This window comes from Passer domesticus, chromosome Z, assembly GCF_036417665.1.
Source record: "Passer domesticus isolate bPasDom1 chromosome Z, bPasDom1.hap1, whole genome shotgun sequence".
NCBI lineage: Eukaryota > Metazoa > Chordata > Aves > Passeriformes > Passeridae > Passer > Passer domesticus.
Window position 1 is genome coordinate 42,861,439 of NC_087512.1, and position 15,431 is coordinate 42,876,869.

The window sequence follows — 15,431 nt, forward strand, 5'->3', positions numbered from 1 at the left end:
AGCTTCCACAGGAATTAATTCCGTCACACAGGGTGCTGAGGAGGCCTTGAAGAGGGACTTTCCTTCAAGCTAAGCGTCTGGGACACTGGAGTCTCCTTCACACCGGGAGTTGCTACAAATGTTTGATCGAAACATGGGAGAAATGTTTGTGTGAAATACAGCAGCAACAGTGATACTGTGCTATGGCAGGCCCCTTTGCTGCTCCAAAAGGAAACCCCCTCGGACTCCTTTCCTCCGTGAAGTGCACACAAAGCACCAAAGAACTTCAATATTCCAGAATGCACCAATTCTCAATTGGCATATGCACCAATATGCACACATTCGTTTTTTCCCTTTCCAGAAGCCGCAATTGACACACTTCGATCCTCAGTCCCCAGCATGGTGCTGACCAAAGACACGTCCATCTTCCACAGCCAGATGCCCGCGAGGCGACCCGGGCGCTACAGGGAGCCCAAGCCGGGCTCCCGGGGAGACCCGGCACCAGGGGTCGCAGGGACAGCCCCGTCAGGCGGCACCGGGGGGCCCACGTCACGGGTGCCGAGCAGCCGTGCCGCGGGCTCCGCACCACACGGACGGCCCCTCGCCCGCGGAGAAGCGACGCCGGCGGGCCCGGGGGCTGCAGCGGTGCCCGGGCCTCTCTCCGGCCGAAAGAGGGGTCCGGGGGGACGGCGGCCGCGCCCCCTGGAGAGGAGGGAGCGCTCGCCCACACCGCGCTGAGGAAGTGGCCGCGGCTGCGAGCGAAAACGAGGAAGCGGCGGATCCGGCGGCGCTAAGAGAAGGTCCGGCCCCGGTCCGGCCGCAGCCCGGCACGGCTCGGCACGCCAGAGCCGCCCGCCCGAGGGCTGCCTGCCGGAAGGAGGCGGCGGCGCGGAGCAGAGTGACCCCGAGGCAGCGGTGAGCAGCGGCCCCGGCCGCCGGCACAGGGAGCCGGAGCGCGACCGGCCCGGCGGCACCGGCCCTGCCCCGCCGGGGCCGCGGCCGGGAATGGGAACGGGGCCGGGGCCGGGGCCGGGGCCGGGAATAGGAATAGGAATGGGGCCGGGGCGGGGCCGGGGCCACAGGAGCGGGCGGCGCTGCTGCCCCCGGTGCGGGGTTGGGGGTGTCGCGGACACCGGCTGACAGGAGAGCCCGAGCGCTCAGCAGCGGGTGGGAGGGAGGCTGGAGCACCTGGGACACGGGAGAAGGAGCGGCGGCAGAGATGAGCACTCCTGTCGGGGTGGGAGCGCACCACCAGCCTGAAACCTTGCTGTACTGCGGTGCTTCGAAAATAAATACCACTAGCCCAGCGTCTCAGGAATTTAAATCTAAAGCTTAGGTGCAAAAGAAAATTGGTTTTGCTTTGCTGCGAGACATAACCGCGGTGGCACGTTTTAAAGAGAGCCAAGTGTGCACAAAAGTAGTCTGCTGTCTGAATGGTGCATAGCCTGTGAAAGATTTATGACTAAAACAAAAAACTTTATTTTAAAGTGCGTTCTCTTACCAAACTTCCCTATTTTGTTTCCAAGAAAACAACTGTGTTGTATCACTGGTAGTCGATTCCACAAGCCTGGTGTCAGAGAAATTTCTCTTACTTTTGTGTTTTGACAGCATTATTCAGTTATCTTTGTTAGCACTGCATGCACTTTATGTTGTAGCTGTCTAGATTAGTTTGAAGTGATGTTATGTGATGTTTTCTTGGACAAAGTAAAACAAGACTTTTGTCAGATGAAACAATCTATTAGAAGAGTGGAGAGTCCCAGTCTGGTCAAGTTACATGATATATTGTAAAACAATTATTTAAGGTGAATTTAAAACGAAATTATTCTTCTTTGGGGCATTACCAGTTTATAGGATTTTTTATTGTTCTTTTCCGTTAGGTTTCTTTCTTGCTCTTTTTATCCACAGAAGCATAGATCTCCTGCGTCCTTGGGTTGAATCCATGGAGTAATCCATGGACACAGCCATCCACTGGATGCGTGTAGTTTCAGCATGCAAAGCTCTGTATTTCTACAGGCTTGGAGGCCATACAGTGTAGCAGTGTAGATTGAGGCAGTCCTGTAGAGGAACTGTGACTTCTTTTTTTTTTTTTTTCTTCATCCCTCTGTTGAGCATTGAGAGATAAATAAGGAAGTTTGAATGTTCTTTATTTTGTGACAGTGATCTTGTGAGGGAGAAAGATTGTAGTCATAGATATGTATGTTTTAACTAAAGAGTTTGAAATCAGAAATTTACAAGAAATTTCTTGTAAAAAATGGCTGAAATAGGTAAAAGTATATAATTCTTTTGGTTTTCGCAATCACTTAAAATCACCACAAAATACCATGATAAATACAGTTGACATGTTCAGGGTTTTAACGAAAGAGTTTGAAATCAGAAATTTACAAGAAATTTCTTGTAAAAAAATGGCTGAAATAGATAAAAGTATGTAATTCTTTTGGTTTTCACAATCACTTAAAATCACCACAAAATACCATGGTAAATACAGTTGATATGTTCAGGGTTTTTTTCAGTTAAAAAATATCAGCACGCTGTCAAAGCAAGGGTGAACTGTGCAGCTTTCCCTTTTGCACATTGTTGCAATTCAATAGAAGAGCAGAATTAGATCCAAAGCCACAGGAAGACCAAAAACAAATTTATTTTTAGAATTAGGTAGCGGTTTATGTTGAGCACAAAATAGCAGTTTAGAAGACTGATGGTGAAATTATAAGCTTGTCTTAAGCACCTTTGAAGATACCAATGGCCCAAAAATAAAAAAAAAAAATCTACAATAATTTTCTTAGTCTCCCATCTTTACTTCTGGATCTGTTAGGACAGAAGTATTGGAAGTGAGAGAAATCACTTCTGAAATGTATGTTATGTTCAGAAGTTGCAGTCTCTTGATGATAATTTTCTCCTTTTTTTGCAAATTACACTTATTTTTTTCTTCCTTTTTCAAGATGGAATATTTAGCAGAAAACAATAACTCCAATGCCATTTCTGATTTGAATAATATAAGTGTAATAAATCTGTTTGCATCTGAATCTACTGAAAATTCTAGGCAGTGTTTATCCTTTTTCACTTTAGGGTCAATACCCCAAGATCTGTTGTGTACACATTACACAGAGTGTGCCAGAATCTGCCTTCAGTTACCTGTATTTAGCTCCAGAATAGCACAGCTGAAAAGGGGAATTTGTCAGGGTTTATATCGTAATCACAAGGAATACAAGAGTTATCTATAAATGTGAGTAATAGTCACAGAAAAATCATCCCAAATGAGTATTCTCTGTTATGTTGTGCTTGAAATAAACTGCTAGCTGTTTCTAAAAACTACCTCTTTTTTGCTTGAATGTAAACCTATGCTTTAGTGAGTTGCTTCACTGGGGCAAAAGTGCTCGTACCCTTCCAGGTATCTGTTATGAAGCTGAAGGTGTACTTGCAGGTGTTTGTGGGTTTCAGTAGTAAGATTTAGTCATAAAAATGAAAACTTCTCGTCTTGCAAGGATTTACAGTATCATCTTCTTAATTTCTAATGTAAGAAAAAGTAAAATACTGACTCATTGTAGGGAAACAGTTTTGTAATTCAGTTTGACAGCAGTTTTCCATGCATTTGACAAAAGAGAATTTTGATGGAGGAGGAGAGGACAGCTCCCTAGATGTCTCAGCTGGTATTTCTATAAATGTTTTTACAAAAAAGGGTTCTTAATATCTGTACGGCTTTTACAGAAAAAACATTATTAATTTCTGCAGTTGGATTTAAGCCTTTCAACCACTCTCATGAGAAAAAGAAACCTTGGGCTTTGCAGTGTCCTTCCCTAATCTTTTGTATGGTGTAGGATAGTACAATACACAGTTATTAATATTTATTTGAGGCATGGTAAAATAATTTGATCACAAAGCTCTAGCTTAGTATTTGCATAGTATTTTAAGGTTCTAGCAGCAAGGGTACATAGCTGATACTGTTTACCTTTTAATTTCATGACACAGGGTAAGTGAAGGCATGCAGTTAAGCAGAAGTTAAGCAAAGGAAAACATTTCCTACCGACTTCTTCATTGCATGTTGGGGTGATTGGAAAACATCAGTGTTGCAAATGGGAGAAGTGCGAAGGAGTCTGTATGCCCCTGAACCAAAAAGAATTTTCTACAGAAAATCCTGAAATTTTTTTTATAATTAGTAAATAAATATTGTGTTTGACACAGAAATATTGCCTGTCTCAAAGAAATTAAATACACTTTTGTAGTTTGTGTATGCATTCCAAATTTGAAATTAGGTTATAACTTCTCTTACATACAGTGATTAACGATACTTCTTAGGAGTGAGTCTTCTAAAAATGAAAGAAAAAGTGAAAATACTTTTGAGACACACAGGTATCCTAATGTTATAAAGTGACTTCAGTATATCTATATTGGGACCAGTGTTATTTAATACCTTCATTAATAACAGACAAAGGGATCAAGTGCATGCTTAATAATTTTTTAGGTAACACTAAGCTGAGAGGTGCAGTTGACACACCTGAAAGATGGGATACTGTTCAGAAGGACCTGGATAAGCTCAAGAAATGAGGTCATGCCAACAGGAGAAGGTTTAACAAGACCAGGTTCAAGGTGCTGCTCCTGGGTTGAGGCGAACCCCAGTACCAGCACAGGCTGGGGATGAGCAGATGGAGAGCAGCCCTGGGGAGGACTTGGGGGTGCTGGTGGCTGAGAGGCTGGACATGACCCAGCCATGGGCACTCCCAGCCCAGAAAGCCAAACGTTTCCTGAGCTGCATCCAAAGCAGCGTGGGCAGCAGGGGAGGGAGGGGATTCTGCCCCTCTGCTCTGCTCTGCTGAGAGCCCACCTGGAACCCTGCACCCAGCTCTGGGTTCCCAGCACAGGGAGGACATGGAGCTGTGGGAGTGAGTCCAGAGGATCACCCTCCAAGGTGATTGGAGGGATGAACCACCTTTCCTGTGAGGAAAGGCTGAGAATGTTGGGAATGCTCAGCCTGGAAAAGAGAAGCATTCCTACCTAATTGCAGCCTTGCAGTACCTGAGACATAAGAGAATGTAGTGACAGGACAAGGTAGAATGGCTTAAAACTGAATTGGTTTAGATTACATATTAAGAAGAAATTCTTTACTGTGAGCATGGTGAGGCACTGGAACAGTTTGCCCAGGGAAATTGTGGGTACACTATCTCTGTAAGTGTTCAAGGCCAGGCTGGGGCTGGCCCCCCAGGGTGGGGCTCTGAGAAAACCTGGTCCAGTGAAAGGTGTTTCTGCCCATGACAGGGGGATTGAAGCTAGATGATCTTTAAGGTACTTCCAACACAAGCTACCCTATTATTCTATGATATGTAAAATGCTGAAAGCTTCCCTTTCTACCAGGTACCAGAGCAAATAATTTAAAATTTGCATGTATTAGAACCTAAATCACCAGCATACAGGAGTATGATTACAGTTAGTTTGTCCAGATTCACTAGCACTCAGTGTGTAGTAAACTGATGTTAGAGTACATTGGTTGACCAGCTAGGTCTACTCGGTCATCTCTCCTTATTTGCTTTGAGATAGCATTCCTCCAAACAGATATGGATTTCCAGGTGCTTAAGTGGAAAAAAAAAGTCCAGTAAAAATTCCAACTTTGCCTTCTTTAGAAATGGAAAGAGGCAGCAGAAGGAATTTTTCAGCACTGACACTGAGCAGAAGTAATATATGAGGTGCTAAAACCTTTGATAAAGAAGCAGAAGTTTTGGCATGATAGTATGTAAGTCCAGCCATGTAAATCCCTGAGACAATATCTAGGCCAGGGGTGGAGCTGAAATTGACAGGAAACAAAGTCGTGATTGGAGGCAACCAGAGAAAATACATTCAGGAAGTGTTAGAGTAGGATATGTATCAAGGAATCGCGCAATGGCTCAAATACTTTAATGTCATAAATCCTTACCTTAAAGAACAGATTCAGTAAAATGAGTAAGGTGTCACCATTTCATGCATCAGCCACAGCCCATCCCTGCCCTCATGGAGAGACATTCTCTTATTTCCCCCTTGTTTTTATAAAATAACTAAGTAAATGAATGGGGGGGGGGGGGGGGGGGGGAAGAGGAAGAAACCATAAAACTTCTAAGACCGTAGAAGAAATAGGATTCAGAACATACAGAAATAGTATGTGTCTTAACTAAAGCCTGTGTGACTGAGAACGGGCTTTAGTGACTGTATGGTATGCTAGATCTAAATGCTAAAATGTGTGTTGCTGCTGACCACTGAGTGTGTAGTTCCGCTTTTAAAAGTTCTAGTATCAGTTTCAAGATTGGCTCAGTTTAAAACAATATCTAAATGTGTTTTACAAAATTGATTTATTGATTTTTTGATAGGGTTGCCTGAAATGTTGATTTTCTTCATCTAGATTCAAAACCTGAGGTTAGAAATATTCCATAAAGACAATCCTTCCCCCTTAAAATTCTTGTAAAGTGCATTACAGAAAAGTTTCAACTGAAAAAAAATATTTTAGTTATTTTGTTTGGAGAGAACACTGAAAAGGAAGCTGGTATGTGTGTAATAAGCAGTTGCTTATGGGTAAGCAACTACTTATTACACTGGTTCCTACTCTGGGAAAGAGACCAAATTTGATAACTTGAATCAATAAGATGAATCTGTGCAAAAAACCACAAACCTAAAATTTTGTTAAGGTAATAGTCTTTGATATCATAGAACCACAGGAAGGTTTGGATTGGAAGGGACCTTAACGATAATTTCTCTCCAACTGCACTACCATGGGCAGGGACACTTTGTTAAAACCAGTTGCTCAATATCTGGAATATGTGGAATGTTGAGCAAAGGAAGCAGCACTATTATTGTCAATTGGCCTAAAGTTATAAATCTCACTGCTGCATTTCATAGAATTCATATGAATTCCACTGTTTGCTCAAGAGTTAGTAAAGAAAGCAAGATGTTTAAGTAAAGATTATTTTTCCAAGTCAGGTAACTAGATTAGCTATCTTTTGAATCAGAAAGAGTCTTGCTGCTGTGAAGTGAAAATGATCACTTTCTTAAGATAAGTATCAAGTTGGAGAGGACTGCTCTGAACAGTTCTGACACCCCAGAATTGAAGTGGTCATTAAGGGAGGCTTTGAGTAACTTTTCTGTCCTCAGTTATCAGGTGCAATTGGCAAGAAATCTGCTGGCTCAGGTGCAGGGAATAACTCTGTGACAGTCATCATCCAATAAATGCATCAAAGATCTGCTCTGCAGGTACTTCTGTGCACAAAAGTGCAGGGGAAACCCCCCAGTATGGGATGAGTAAACTCAAACCCACTGGAACATGCTCTCTGAAAAGGATGCAGAGCTGTGTTCACTTGGAAGCAGCAGTGTGTTGAGGCCGTGATTTTTTGATAGTGTAAAATCCAGTTGCCTCCAGCTTTCAAGAGACAAGTTTCATCAAATGGAGGTGGCTTTTTGTTATCCTGACATAGCAACCATCCATAGTGACAATTACCAGTGGACCATCTAGAGATGTAGCTGTTGATGCTGTGTGGGGAACAACACACCATGAAAAAAGAGGCCTGACTATGAGCTGTTTTTTTCTAGCCTGGCAGTTTGTCATGTAAGAGATAGGGAAACACTGCCTATTGGCCCAGAACACACTGAGGCCAGGTGCATCCTCTTTCTGCCCAGAGTGATAAATTTGCCTTGTCAAGAGTATTTAGTTGGTTCACAGGTTGCTAATGGGCTTTTCTGGAGCGTTCTATATTTTATGTGAGAGGAGAGGTTAGGTTTCAGTTTGTTTGCTGGCTAAAGTAAGTCCTGCCTGTTAAGAGGCTATTCCATCTTTATACCAATGAGAAGTAAGTTTTACCTGTGCTGCTTGTTCTGATGATAAAGGTTGATATGGGGAGAGATACAGACTTAATCTTTTCTGGATGGCTGATGCGCTAATTGTTGTGAAGAGTCTCTTTTGCAAAGCATTGTGCCTTTCGTGATATCTGTGTCCTCATAAAACATAGTCAGGAAGAGCTGGTGCAATTGTTGGATGATAGTATTTTTTAAGAGAAACATTCCTTTCCTAACAAAAATGCTGTTAAATTAAAAATGCTTTACTGGGGGAGTGTTGAGGCACTTGAACTGGTTGCCCAGAGAACTTGTAAGTGTCCCATCCCTGGCAGTGTTCAAGGCCATATTGGATGGGGTTCTGAGCAACTTGGTCTGGTGAAAGGTGTTTCTGTGCAGGGAGCTTGGAAGTAAGTGACCTTTAAGGTGCCTTCTAACCTGAATAGCGCTGGGCTTCTATATTTCTAATTATTAAATAGCTTTGAAGAAGGAGATCCTTTATGTTGTCAGCCTGGCTGTGTGTGCTAGTGTCATATCTTCCTTTCAAAAAACAGAAATGCTTGGCTTTTTTTTCCATACCTCTGTGGGTATCAATTCTTTGTGAGTGCAATTTCCACTAAGAGATGATGCTTACAGTTGTCTATAGCAGACCATTTACCTGGTCTGTGCTCTTAGGAGAAGCTTTTCAAAAAATAAGGTAGTATTATTATAAAATAAAATACGGTTTTTACAGACTCTAGAAAGTGGCACTGAGAAGGTTTGGCCAGTTTTATAAAAGCTTGCCCATTCTAGGAGTATGAAAGGCAAGTTGATTTTGTTCCTGCAATAATTGCTGTGCTTTATGTATAAAGCAGGGTACTTCAGACTGTTTCAGATGACAACCTTGGTCTGAAAGAGGAACATAATTTTGGCTAATTTTGCCACTCTGACTCATGGGCAAAGTCCATTGAGGCATCTGTTCGGCAAAGGTTTTAGCAATTCTAAAGATGGACCAATAAATTTCACATAAGGAATGAAGTATAATGGGGTCCAATGGGTTCTTGCTTAACAGTAAGTGAAGACTAATATTCATGGCTGAGAAACTGAGATCATTTATATATCTGTAGCTTCTAGACTTGGAACTAAGTAGAGATAGACCTACACAAAGAAGGGGAGTTCATACCTGCATAATAGCTTTGGAAATGCCAGCCTGCAACAATTACTGGTTTTAAAAAAGTTAAATGAAGACACTTACTGGAATGTAAAATAAACCTATCTTGTGGGTCTGCTGACTAAGACCGCAGTAGTCTTTATCTGAAACTTTGAGTGAAATGTGGTATTTTGTCTTAGTCCTGTAAGGCTACAAAACCTTGAGACTGCTGTAATAATGTTGAATTTCTCCTGGGTTGTTTATTTTAATGGATGAAGCTCTTCATTCACCTTCTGTTTGATTGTAGTAACTTCCTTCTAGAATTCATTATGCTTTAGTTCTGAGATGTCTTGCTTACTAGCAAATTTGCTAAAAATGTCACAAGGAAGGAAAAACAAAGTTATGGCTTGTGGATCCATCCACACTTGGACCCTGATCTTTCTGGATGAAGCCAGCCTTTCTCAGTTCTTATGGTAATGAAAATTTAAAGTATCGTCAATTCTCTGCTCAAGGCAGTTTTTGTGTGTGCTTGGATATTGGGCAGATATTCCAGGTTTTGACTTCCTGGAAAAAGAGGAATGTTTTGAATCCATGTTTTTGGTCTAACACTCTGATAGATCTTTGACAACTTCTTTCTGTATTGTGAAAAACAATGGAAGGAAGGAAGAACAATCTTGAAGGAAGATTTTGGAGTCATTTGGGGCTGGGCAGAAATTTAGTTAAACGGTTAGAGGGGTCTTTGTTTTACCGTGCTGTCACTATCTTGTCCATAACAGTTTTGTTATCACTGTCTCTGAAAAACTCTTTGTAAAAATGAAAATGTATTCCACTTGGCAACATGCTATACTGTCATACTTAATGTCACTGTAACTTTGAACTTGAAAACATGCAGGCCATCGGCTAAGCAGTTCAATCTCTTTTTAGTGATTTCAGTGATTTCTTAGAAGAAAGATGATAATTTTTTTGTTTTGCTCTTCACATGTTTTCACTGCCTGTGTAAGTTAATTTCACAGCTCCTTCTGTACATTCATAGTGGGATCTGTGGTATGAAAAGGTGTTTTACCTTTTACTGTAGTTCTGGGAAGTAAATACATGTTTGAAACCATAAAGGAACAATACATATATATGCACACATACACATACATACATATTTATGTGTGTGTGTATATGCATATACATTTATATATGTCTCAGTAGTTCCTGCAGGGAGGTAGCTGGGGCTCCCTGACTTTTGTAACTGCACCCCAGCACAGGTGGTTTTTTTTCTTCCTCCCCAGCATTTGGAAGATGCAATTATACCTGTACTATTCTGCAGTCACTACAGAGCCACAGCTGGTCTTAGTGAAGATCTGTCTGTGCCCAGAGAAGTTTTTTCACATCTTGTCACAGCAGGAAAATAGGAGATTGGACAGGGGTCTGCCCGCAGTATCTGAAATACTTTCCTACAGATGTACCTCATCTCAGTGGTTCTGTAATTTATAGGGTGGTTTAATAGTGACCAATCACAGTCCAAAGAGTATGTTGCCCAAAAGGGAGCAGGCTTCCCCATACGAATGATGCCACCCATTTTAAGTCTGAAATTCTTGATTTGACAAGAGACGTATGCAGGGAGAGACAGTGTTTGCATTTGTGACAGTGTAAGAGTGGAAGAGGAGGTAAGGGAATGACTGATAGAGCATGGTAAAGATGTAGAGGAAAATGGTTACATTTTTGTGTAAGTGATCTTGTTTTTTATTTTCTATAAGGAGAAAAAAACTGATTTGCTTTTGAATTTTTTAGTTGTTTGTTTCTATTTTTAATATGTGTGAAAGTCATAGGATTTTTTACTTCCAGGGAAATAATTATTTTAATCCATAAACACCTGGCCTTTTTTTTCTTTGTCTTTTGCAGTAGCATTCTGACCTTTTTAAAAGGTCAAAGCATAAAAACCTTATTAGAGGAAAACTATTGCATGTGAAAAGATTACCAAATACATGAGAATCCCAAAAGAAAGGTATTGTATAAGAGAGACAATAGGTTCCTAGCATCAGTGAAGAATGCTTTTTTAGTGATGAATGCTCCTCCATGAGCTCAGTACAGAAGCTTTTGTAGAAAAGCCCTGAATAGAACATGAATGCTGTTGTACTTTTTCTGAGCATCTGTTTGCCTTGTAATAGGGCAGTAATTGTGTTGACAGGTCAAGTAGTTTTTCCTCAGGAAATATTTCAGTAGCTAGAGTGCCTGGAGTAGCCTGATGATATCAGAATGTCAGATGCAATTTAGAGTAAATGAGGGCATTTCTGGCACGTTTCAATGGAGAAGAAAATATCTATCTATCTGTCCTCAGTGTTAAGATGACTCCAGAAAGTAAATCTATAGGAAAATATTTTTAGGTGTGTTTGTATATTCCTTTTCAGTTCATTTTATAAATGACTCCTTGATACAGTAGGGGAAATAAATAGTGTTCACCCTAAATATAGTAGATAAAATACCAATATCCCCTGTTGAGAAGGCAGTTATTTGTTCCGATATGGCCAAAATGCTGAGGATTTACATGAATGAGGGCAAAAGCTGTTTCTCCCTAAGCTCAGGAAGAGGCTAGCTAGGCCACTAACTTTCATAATAACAGTGAAAAAAATGAACCTGTTACAGATTGGACAATCCCAAAGCTCACTGATCATATTGTAAGATTCAGCTTTTGAATTCCCCATCAGAAAATCTTCTGGACCAAAGCTGCCACATTTCCTGCTTTTCCCAGACAGATTTTAATTAAGCTATGTTTCTGGTAAAGAATACATCTCAATGTTTTAAAACCTTAGCAGAAACATCATTGTCACCCTGAATGCATCACAATAAAGCAAAAATGAAAGAAAGAAACTGTTAAATTAAAATATGGAACTTGACACCTGAGACAAGTATTTTTACTAAATAAAAGTGCTAAGGGAAGAGCCTGGTGTTGAAGAAATAATAAAAAATTGACAATATGAGCTTCCTTGCATTATTGTCAATATGAACATATAACAATATGAAACTTGCTAAACACTGACACATGCTTCATGTATCTATCAGCACTGGCCAGGACCATATGTGGAATAACAGGAAAGTCTTTGCAGATGAAGGCAGTTTTAACACCTGTAGAATAAGGCAAAAAACAGAGCATCATGTCTTAGATTGTCAGTAAAAGGCTGCAGAATTCAGAGATGAATGTTTGATTGTGTGAGGAAAACTTTTCTTGGAGAAGCTGGAGAAACACATGCAGAAGGAGGCCCAAACATGAGGGATGGAAATGTTGCTGGAGGCTGTAAGCTGATTAGAGACAGTAGGTGCAGTCTGAGGCACAGGACCCTAAGCATCAGTACTCAGCAAGGGCACTTCCCTGAGGAAGGTCAGCAACCCAAAGAAATGGAAGTGTCACTTTTCCCTCTTAGACAGTACTACAGTACATCCTCTTCAGTGTGATGTAGTACTGAAGTGGGACATTGTCTGAATGAGTGAATAAGTGGGACATTGTTTGAAGATGTCTACAAAAGTTGCAAAATCACCAGTTGCCAGTAGAATTACACAGTTTTTCAAATGTTTTTCAGTAGGTCAGTAAGTTCACTTCAGTGTCCTGATCAAACTCTAGTTTGTTAGAATTACTTGATAAAATTATATTTTGCTGCATTTGCTGCCCTGATGACTTCCTTTTTGACACTTGCTGTGTTCTTCCTTTGTTTCTGCATAATTTGATCATAAAAACTCCGGTCCTAAGGTATGGATAGAAATTAAATCTTTATACAAAAAGGCAAAGGAGGCATTTAGAGGTAATCTGATGATCAAACTAAGACTACTGTTCAGCTGCCTACACACATTGGAATATTATTTTAAAGGTGCAAAAATAAGAATAGAACAGTAATTCAAATAATTTTTCTTTGTTAAACTTCTTTAAATTTAGTTTATTTTAAAGTGAGGTAGTAGCAATGAATTTATGATATTTCAGTGCTAATTATTTCAAAGTGTACATCAATTTTGAGTATACCTTTAAGATTCTCCTTGAATCCTGAAACTACCAAAATATTTAATATAGTATATCAAGTCACCATCAAGTGTATTTATAATTCTATGCATACTGAATTTCTTTCAGCTGTGTTACACAAGTTGAAAATGTGGAAAAGAATCTTCAAAATACTTGTACTGCTTTCCTCAGAAGTACACACCTTCATTCCAAGAATCCTAATTAAATAAGAACTTCAGAAAAATATGCATTCATATTATTCTTTTATTATTGTTTTCCTGTGTATAATTAGAGAACTGTTGAAGTTCCGTCGGTGCTTAAAATATCTCCTTGTTCTAGAACAAATTGTTTCACTAAGCATATTTTCATCATTCAGCACTATTGTGTCTTGTAGGTATGTATGCATGTGAGACATTTGCTTTAAACCTTACTTTATTTTCATACCCTGATCACAGAATACTACCTTGAAAAACAAGAAAAGATGAAAAAATAACTGCTCAAATGAGGAACATTTTTTGTAACACTATTTCACTGCTACACAGCTTTTGGTCTTCTGTCACATTTCAGTCATCTTACCCATGAAGGAGTAACTAATCAATCAGAAATCCCCGAGTCTCCCACCACACTACTGTTTGGTCTTTTTAGAAAGATTCGTGTTCCTATTTGTATTTTTTTAATGTTAGAATGGAGATCAGTACCTTGGTAGTATTATACTCCTTGCTAGGCAAACTTTTCAATATAGCAATTATTATCCCTTTATCCTTGTCTAAATATGAGCTGAAATAGAATTAAGCTTAGTGTAGCAGTGTGGTTAGCACAGATTTTTTTCTAACACCTTCCAGGTGAGTTTTCCTTAGTTTTGTTCATCTGTTCTGAGAGAATGTTTTGCTTCCTAGTAGGCATGAAATGTGTGAGGTACTAAACTCGTGTGCTATGTCAGAAGTACACTGCAGACTTGATGAGGAAGCTGCCTGAGGGGAAGTGGGTATCTAATTTTCTTACGTGTTTGTGCAATGTTTTTTCGTTCACGTAGGGTAAGCCTGATATTTGCATGCATTTGTAGCTTCCTTAAAAGTCATATTTAACGACTAAGGGGAGAGTTGCACTAAAGACCCTCTATGGTTGTTTTGCTCAAGCGCCTCTCTTGGGTAGCCAGCCACACTTCCTTCAGCACCCGTAAGGGTAAAGCCCGACGTTCAACCTTAGGGGGCCTAATTTCCATTTTACAGCTTCACGTTTGCAACTGCGCTGGCTTGAAAAACGCGCTGTTTGTGCACCTGGACAAGCTTAGGGGAGGAGGAAACTCTGAATTCAAGCATTTTCTTCTATTCCATTACTGACCCCACTCCCAAAAAAGAAGGCACGATTTCGAAATTCCAAACAAAGAGAACAGCCATCCCAAATTCAGACATTCATCCAAAATTGTTAAGTAGATTTTAATCATTATCTAGAGGTTTTTTATGATTATTTGCCTCTGTGCATTCCCAGGAGATGCTACATCAGTTTAAACATTTCCTACTGTTGCTAAACATTAAATATTCTTCACATATTAGAAAGTGGGGTAGAGAAACCTGGCCTGAAAACTGCCAAAAGTAAACTATTTTGTAAAAGTAAATCAGGCCATTGTTTTGGGAAACAGATATAAATAAATAATTTGTGAAATATTAGAGATCATAAGAATCCTGGTGCTGTTCTTTTTATAACTGAGAAATATTCTTCATATTTTAGAAACTTGTTATATAGCAGGCTTTCTTACTCTGAAGATTTAAGAGAGAGTCCCTCACCAGTGCCATCACTGTCATTTCATCTAAATTACAACTAGTGGATTTCTCCCCAGGCCCTCTCTGCCTTTTAAGAACTTTTTTCTGGGCAAATCATCCTGAAGATTGTGCAGAAAATACTGAGATTAATATGAGACAAAACAATACTTTGGAGAGTAGCCTGATCTGAAACACATCCTTGTCAAAGTGAATTTAAATTTCAGTAGCCATAAAGGTTTTTGTAGCCAGAGATGATGTGTTTACCCCCCTAATCCTGTCCCCCACCTCACTTTTATTTTATTAGCTGTTATTTTAATTCTAAAGTTCTTTATCTTTTTAAATCTGAAACTAGAAGTATGGCAAAAATTAATTTTAATGAAATACATTCATTAAAATAAATTTCTACAGATGAAGAGCATGGTGATATTTTTCTCTTTGATATTTATTCAGTATGTATTACTGAGGTGTTTTGAGCAGGCACTGCAGTGCAGTACCATTCTTGGCATGAGACACATGATGGGATTATTTCTTCCTTTTCTCCAAGTTGTACATTGCTGATGAAGAGCCAGTGTTGATCAGTCATGCATCCAAATTCTTTCCTTACTAAAAACCTAGTAGTAAATATTTTTTCTTCAATCTTTCGTGAAAGTGGTATTTAAGACTTGGAACCTGCCTTCCAGGACCATTTTGCTAGAAGTTGGATAATATATATTTATCTCCTAACCTCCAGTATGTGTGGTCCATACTAGAGTAAAAAAAAAAAAAAAAGACATGGGTGTGTGTGAAGGAACAAGTAGACAGGAGTGAAGGA

The 15,431-nt window shown here is 40.0% G+C and overlaps 1 protein-coding gene across 4 annotated transcripts in view; it reads left to right on the top strand.

Annotated features, from left to right (window-relative positions):
- The first annotated feature begins 345 nt into the window (after positions 1 to 345).
- Positions 346 to 15,431, top strand: part of SYK (spleen associated tyrosine kinase) — a 47,969-nt gene continuing 32,883 nt past the window's right edge. For 2 of the 4 annotated variants that reach the window (XM_064403568.1, XM_064403571.1), the window contains exon 1: positions 7,629 to 7,775. The gene's annotated coding sequence lies outside the window, so the exon portion shown is untranslated. Of the gene's footprint in view, positions 895 to 7,601; positions 7,776 to 15,431 lie in introns of those variants that run through there. The other 2 variants (XM_064403569.1, XM_064403570.1) reach the window with 2 other exon arrangements.